Here is an 8,072-nt window from a genome sequence, read left to right as displayed (position 1 = left end):
AGATGAGCAAAGTAACATTCAAGAAGTCTTACAAACCCCATGGCTTCCATATCCTACATAGTAGAGGTGTCTGCCTTGTGTTGGGCAATCTGTGTGTGATGATGGATGGGGTGTGGTTCTCCCCCATGTAAGATGGTTTCTTCTAACTGGGATGGTGTCGTTAGGGCATCTGCGGACAGGGAGGATCAGTCCGCGGACATGGATGCGGAAGGCCGCTATCCAACCGTTGCCACATACATCCGGCCTTTCTTTTCTTCCGGTCAGAGAAGTCGAGCAGCATAATAAAATCTGCTTCTCTCTCTCTTTTCACTCAGCAAACGGCCGCTACTTGTTGCGCAAGTAAACTCACCCGCTTGTTACTAAGAGTAATTTTTTTTATGGGAGCTTGTTACCAGCTAGGCAAGGAGCTGGCTGGCTGGGTGGGGCTGGGATGAAAATGAAAAAGGCGTAACCGCCCGTCTGCGAGTGTCAGAGGCGAGGAGAGGAAAGGAAAGGAGAGCCAGCCGTTGCACCGCACCACACCGTCGGATCACGTCTCCTCGCCCGCCGTCGCCCCCTCACAGCTAGCGCTCGCTCCCAGCCCAGCCCTTCCTCCTCCCCATCCCCTCTCACGCCGGCCTGCTTCCGGATCCATCCATGGCCAAGCGAGGGCTAGCAATAGCATAGCTGCATCCACCTCCGGCCACCTGCCGCCGCTCCGCCCCAGGAGGACGCACACGCAGGTACGCACGCCGACGCCGGCCCCTCGCGTCCACACATGGCTATCATCCGTCCCCTTGTCTGCTGCAGAGCTCTCGGTCCAATGTACCCACGCGCGCGCGCGTGTGCCGACTAAGCTAGACTAGACTAGGCGTGGTTGATTTGATCCAGCGTGCGCGCGCGCGTGTCTCGGTTTCTCGCCGGCGGTGGAGCGAATCCGGCCAGCCGGCCGACCCGATCGATCGGCCCGTCTCCCTCGTACAGGCGCCCGTCGCTAGGTGTCGTGTTGTTCGACCGACGCTCCATCCATGCCTTGCTTTATTCATCTGAATATCCAGGGGGAGAAGCACGTAGGCACTAGTGGCGGCGTGGCTTTGTTGTGATTTGCGCTGCGGCCGGAGATGCTATGCATGCTACTGGCTAATTTTGTTCGTTGGGGGTCCGTCTAGCTTGATTCTAATCTGCGCCCTGCCCGGCCGCGCCTGTGAAATTTATTTGTTCCTTTCATGGATTGGATTCGGATGGATTATCGACTTGCTTTGCACCGCGCGGCACCTGTGCCCAGTTTTACTTGTTCGTCTTCGCCTAGTTCATCCTCTATCTGCTGCCCTTGCTTGGGTTGGAACTGCATAAATACTGTATATTGGGATGCATCTCCGTGCATTCCTTCCTGCAGTACTAATTACTTACATTGACTGACTGACTGACTGATTGATTGATTGATGCTGTGCTGCTTGATCTTGTCTTGTTGGTGCATCAGATCAGAGCAGAGATGAAGGTGGAGCAAGAGCAAGCTGGCTTCCTGGATGTCTTGTGCTGGGGAACCGCCATGATCGCCCCGTGCTTAGCGTTGTAAGTACTACTCCCTCCCTCCAATTCCAGTCGAGCATCGGAGCAGATCGAATCAATCAGATCAGATCAGATGCAAGCAACCATTCCATTCATTCCTTGATTGATTCTCCTCATTTCTGACGCACGCATTCCTCTTGTGTTGCACTTGCACGTACACGCATGATGCAGCCCGGGCATGGTCAGCCGGTGGCGCCACTGGACGCTGGGCCAGGGTGACCGCCGGCCGGAACCCACCGTGGCGGCGCTCGCCTGCGGCTTGGCATGGTGCTACTTCGGCTACGTCAACCACCAAGCCGAGCCGTTTCGCCTCAACGCACTGGGCGCCCTGCTCCAGGCCGTCTACCTCGTCACCTACCTCTGGCTGTGCACATCGTCAGAGGAGCGGGAGCGTGCTCTCGTCCCCATTTGCGCCGCTCTATGCTACCTCCATATGACCTACCTCATCTCCTACGCTGGCGCCGACGAGTTCAAGTTCATGTGCACCGTAGGGGGTTCGGTGTCCGCGGCCGCGCCGCTGCTGACCTTCGCGCTGCTGGTACGCACGCACCATTCTTGCTTGATCCATCATCTCTCTTTCTTTCACCTTTCAACCAGCTCAACTGCAGATTGAACCAAAGGACCATGAACCCGAACCTGTTTGCTTGATTGCGTTGAATTGTAGGTGGATGAGTGGAGCGTAGCCATGCTTCCACCCTGGGGCATGTCCTGCTTCTCCATGCTGCATAGCTTGGCGTGGTGTGTAAGGGGGTCCAACAAGGAAGACGGTCACCCAGCCTACGCCATGGTGGTACGAGATTTCTTCCTCTAAATCTTCCGCCTGCCTGTTCTGATACTCACTATTTCAGCCGATCCCCTGCTCTGCCTCCGCTAGCTGCTGCCGCTGCTGCACATTCAGTCATTCAGTTTAGTCAGCCAGCACCTAGCTACATTCTGCTGCTGCTGCACATTCAGTCATTTAGTTTAGTCAGCCAGCACCTAGCTACATTCTGCTGCTGCTGCTGCTGCTTAACATTCGGTGGTATGTGATGCAGGTGCAGAACGCGGTTGGCGCTCTGTGCTCCTTGGTCCTGGTGTACCTTGCCTGGCATTGGCCCCCAGCCCCCACGGCACAGGGCAGGGGTGCCCGGGGGAACCCCGTCAACCCCCCTGACCTCGTGGAAGTGGTAACGGAAGCTGGCTCCCCTCCCCCTGCGTCGACACAGACCCACCGCGGCGTCCGCCACTGACGATGAGGCCCGGGCAGTGCTCATCAACCCAGACCTCGTCCATGTGGCAATGGCAGCGGGAACCGCCTCCGTGCCCCCTGCACCGACACAGGCCCAGATCCAGGAACTCGAGAGGGTCGCCGCTGAAGCTCGGGTCCGCAGAGGCCTCCTCAACCAAAACCTCGTCGCAGTGGCAGCCGGCAGACAGCACGAGGAATGACCCTCCGACCTCCACGCATGATTTCCACCGCTCTGCAAGCATATATGCATGGACTGACTTGGGTCTATCCAGCTACCTAGCTAGTAGTACTAGATTCTGGAAGGAATCCCTTCTCTTTGCTTTTTGTTTGTTTGATGACTCTTGTCCTTCGTCACTACGATACCGGCCGGCACTGAGTTGGATTTTGCATTTGCGAGACAATTCAAGTTCCGAAACTTACTCTACGCGACAATTCATATATTTAACTTCATGCACGCATATGTTCCTTCATCTCCAAAAAGAAAAAAGAAAAAAGAAAAACACGTTATGCATGTGTTGAAGTTGAAATGCACATTACATAACACATTCTTTTACATATGCAGCATCCATCAATTCAGCACAAGCACAAGTTTACATGGATGGGTTTCAACACAAATTAAAAGGCAAAAGTAATGTAGAAATTAAAATACACACAAGTTACAACACAAAAATCACAAGTGTGGCCATTGATGAACGTCGTAAATCTTGACAACTTTCTAAGCTCTTCAACATGTGCTCGAGCGGCGATTTTCTTGAACTAGCGTCCGCGAGAATGCCTGATTGGTTCGGCAGATCGATTTGGGCATCGATGGATTTGGCCGAGATGACCTCTTTCTTTCTGATTTGTGCGTAGATGTTTTGAATACGGGCAAGTTCTTTCTTCCTTTCGGCCGTACTTTTCATGGTGCAACTTGTAATTGAACATTTGTATATCTTTCTTCTTGATAAAACATGTTATGTGTCTGGACAAACCCATCCATATGTGTGGGAGGCCGGGAGCAAACATATGACAAACATGTCACACTCCCCTTCAGTTGCTGCCTGCAATCAAAGTTGCATTTGTGTACCACATCTAGCCCCCATTTCGTGTGCATTTTTTTCTATAGCGGATGGAGGAAGAAGGGCATGAAGCATTCACGATTGTCACATCTAGCCCCCATTTCGTGTGCATGCACCCTAGGTTTTCCCCATACACCATAGGTGCACGCCTCAGACCCTCCTCTCTTCTCTGCATGTAGACCAAATCCACGCCTCCACTGTGGTGGACATACCGTAGTAGAGACACTTCATAACCCCCTACCAGCATCATGCTCCATGCAGTTGCGGACACCCGACCGGCATCCAATCACTTTGATCACAACCTCTGCAATGCCTTATCAGATATAGGGATGTTTCCCTCTCTCAACAAGCAAGAGTGCAGCCTCTCACTCCAGCTAACTTCGTTGCTAAGGCATACGGCTCTATAGGTCACTCTCAATCTCCTATCTTCTCATTCACAACCAAGCTGCTCTGCTTTCACTGCCTCAGTAGTGTCCACCTTGTTAATGATTACCGTGATTTAGTCAATTGCCCTCGTTGTGGTGGATGTAGCCACGGTAGCTATCACCGGTACCCCCAAATTCCTAGTCCTTCATACCCCTGTATACCCCCAAAACCGCAGCATGGCCCCGTTGAGATCCACCAACGACCCCTAGTTCACCTAGCCACATGTCCATCCGACCATCTGTGGATCGGCACCATATAGATCGCCTTGGCGAGTGTCAACGCGACCCCGACCTCCCCCATTTTGTTACCCCAATATGTCGTGGGTGTCAACAGTGGATCCAGGAAAATGACGCCCCAATAGGTGTGGGAGCACCGACAACTAGGTTCGCGCCCAGTAACACACCGCTCCCAGGTCTAGCCACAAGGTACAATAAAATCGGTAAAGACAATATACCATCAACATTATGTCACCTTGCTTATTGCAATGCTATGTTTGACTTAATACTTTGAGATGCATGTTGGATAGAGGCCTCAGGGTGGAGTATTAGCTATAGATGTAGTTGGATAAATGTCTATAGATATAAGAACACAATACCTTGAGCCGGTGGAGCGTAAGCTGGCTGTGGAGAAAACCCCGGCGGGAAGAGGGGTGCCGCCGTCGTCGAAGAAGAAGAACCGATCGTTCTGATGGCCGATGTCGTCGACCTCGTCACGCGCCAGCTGGACGAGGAGCCCGACGTCCTCGAGCTTCCCTCCCCTTGCACCGGGCGCATGGGAGAAAACCCTTGAATGAGGGTAAAAATACCCCCATAAGAGGGGCCGGCAAATGACGGAGCCGGCGGGTATTGAATACCCGCCGTCGTTGAGCCCAAGAAGAGGAGCTCCGGCTCCGGTGGCGGAGCCAGAGCAAGCGGCGGCGTCGCTGCATTGGCCCGTGGCGGCGGAATGGTGCAGAATGGAGATGGCACATGGATTGTCACCGCGAGATCCTGTCCGGAGGCGGAGAGGTCAGCAATCCACCTCTCCTGGATGCGATTGCTATCGGTGGTGACCGGAGTGGGTGCGGCACGACGAGACGGTGACTGCCATCGGAGAATCCGAACGAGCGGTGAGGCGGGGGGGGGGGGGGGGGGGGAGGGGGGAGTGTGTGTGAACTGTCGCGTGTGGTGGCGGGAAGGAGCGAGGGGGGTTATGAGACGTCCCTTCGTCTCCCGCGCTTCCCCACGCGTGGCTCGAGCGAGCGTAGCTCGCAAAAAATAGCAGATTCAGCCGTTCCTCCAGAGCCAGGCCCAGACTTGCTTTGAGGTTCGTGCGGGTCAGGTTTTAGATGCAGCCCAGACAACCAAATGGGCTCAAAACTGCGCGCCCGTGCCTGGCTGGACCTAATGCAGCCTACCAAACGCATCCTAAGAAAATTGTTTCATCTAGAATAGTGACCAGCTGCATTTTAGCGAAAAGGCAAACACCCTTACAATGACTGGTGGTGTTTAGATCGTCATTTAGGAGTATGTATTTTAAATGAAAATGATTAAAATCTGACATCAGATTTGTAGGCACACAAATCTAACGATATGTCAGATTATGTTCTCGTGAGGGATAGTAATTTTCTTTAGCAAGCAGGACAGATCCTCGCAAAAAAAAAACAACAGATTTGCCATGTTTGCTAAAGAAAACTGCTCGCGGCAACATAATTTGTCATCTTGGATGTATGATTTTTCATGCTAAAAAAAATCTGACATTTGATTCGTAGCAAAATCCTTAATAAATTAACAATAAATTCAAATCAAATGCATATGTTGAGAAGAGAAAAAAAATATGTCTAAGTTTATGGCATCTTTGTATTTTGAGGAGTAAGACATACGAGTGTCCGAAAAAAAATGTTAGGTCCTTCACAAGGCAGCGATACAAACTGAACAGCTTTGCTCGATCTCCAATTTAGTTGGAGGCGCCGCCGTTGCCGTAGACAAACCGTTTGACGAGCCGGACCACCTCGCTGCCGGCGTCACCGTACGGCTCGACGGCGAAGAACCCGTGGTGCTGTCCCTCGAACTCCACGAGTTCCACCGGCTTCCCCATGGCCTTTGAGCCTTGCGGCATAGTCCGCGGCGCGGTCGCGCAGCAGGTCGTGCGCGGCGGCCACCACGAGCATCGGCGGCAGCGCGACACCGTCGAGCGCCGGGCTGTCCGCGCCGAACAGGTTGGCCAGCGGGTGGTCCCTCGTGGACCCAGGCGGCAGCACCAGGCGCCACGCCTGGTCGACCACCGGCAGCGACAGGAACGGGCCCGGCGGGAACTCCACCTCCGACGCCGTCCTCCCCTCCCCTCCGAACAGCGGGCAGAGCATCGCGCACCCGGCGATGCAAACGGGGTCGAGGGGGCCGAGCCGGCCTGACGCGAGGCGGACGGCCGTGTGGTGAACGACGCCTCCGCCGGCTGAGTCCCTGGCGACGAACACCCGGCCGAAGTTCGCCGTCTCCGAGAGCCAGGGGTCGGCACTGTCCTCTGCCGCTGCCGCCTGGGTACGCGACGTTCGCTGCGTCGTCGAGGCCCGCGGGGAAATGGTGCTCGGGGGCGAGGCGGTAGTCTGCAGAGAGCACCACATCCGGGAGCTCGCCGGCGAGGTGGACGCAGCATGCGTGGAAGTTGGGCATGTCGAAGCTGCCAATGCTGTACCCGCCGCCGTGGAAGTAGACGATCACCGGGAGCTTGTTCCCGGAGGAGGAGGCCGCCGCCATCCCGTAGATGCGGAGCATGAGGCCGTGGCTGGCGTCGTACAGGACGTCCTTCCAGTCGACGACGGGCTGGCCGGGCGGCGGTGACGGGATGGGCCGGGAGCGGGTAGCCGTCAGTGAAGCGGATCACCGTGCCGTCGCTGAGGAGCTGCAGGAACGGGGGCACGTCCTCCACGACGTGCGGCGGTTTGGAGGATGCCATGGGAGAGGTGCGGCCGTGCGGTGGCGACGAGGAAGTTGACTGGAGCGGTTCACGTTTTGGCTAGCGATGGTACTGCTCGCAGCTAGTGTGTGTGGTAGGCAGCTGGGAGGCTTCTTTGCTGCGTCGCCATTTTATTTATATACCAACGGAGTGAGCTGTTGAGCATGACATATTTTTCTAGAAACTCGATGAGCACGGATCAAGCCTCGGTTAGCCGGTCTCTGTAGTAGTAATAACATAGATAGATACTGTTGGGAAACCGGGCCACCCGGAGGGGTGGCGGCGGCCGCGTGCAAAACGCACGGGCTGGCCCCTCCCGTTTCCCCCACTTTACGTTAAGTGGGTACTTATCCCTTGACCCCTACGCCTATATAAAGCAACGCGGAGCCATCATTGTAATCCCTGATCATTGATTAATAAAGCTGGTCTCCTCCATCTCTCTGTGTCTATTTTACTTTCACATACTTCGACTACTTCGTCTACGACGCTCGCTCTCGCTCCGCAACCTCGGACCGGACTCGCCGGCAGAGTTGCGGAACACGTTATCAGCACGCTTCGCTCCATCAACTCTCCGTCAAGCCTGCGTCAAGCCTGCATCACGCAGGCTTTCGTCGATCCCGCGGAGGTATAAGATCCGATCCCCATTTTTTTTGCAAAAATGGATTCCTCTCGTTACTACGATTCCGTTTTTGCGATTAGATTATTATTCGGATTTGATCTACCTATGGTGCGGATTTTCCTCCCAAGAACCGAGCGGACGAACACGTCGCCGACCAATGTCGATGTTCTTGGACTACGAGGGACTTGTTGACTGCACTATAGGGAGTCGGTACAGATCGCGACCCAGATGGTCGCGGTACCGCCGCCAATGCACCAGA

The 8,072-nt window shown here is 54.7% G+C and overlaps 1 pseudogene; it reads right to left on the bottom strand.

The window, feature by feature from the left end:
* Positions 1–6,195: 6,195 nt before the first annotated feature.
* LOC109759371 (strigolactones hydrolase CXE15-like) lies at positions 6,196–7,209 on the bottom strand (annotated as a pseudogene).
* Between the last annotated feature and the right edge of the window lie 863 nt (positions 7,210–8,072).

Source organism: Aegilops tauschii, chromosome 6, assembly GCF_002575655.3.
Source record: "Aegilops tauschii subsp. strangulata cultivar AL8/78 chromosome 6, Aet v6.0, whole genome shotgun sequence".
NCBI classification, from domain to species: Eukaryota; Viridiplantae; Streptophyta; class Magnoliopsida; order Poales; family Poaceae; genus Aegilops; species Aegilops tauschii.
The sequence above is the reverse complement of the archived record's forward strand: the minus strand, read 5'-3'. Positions and strand labels throughout refer to the sequence as shown.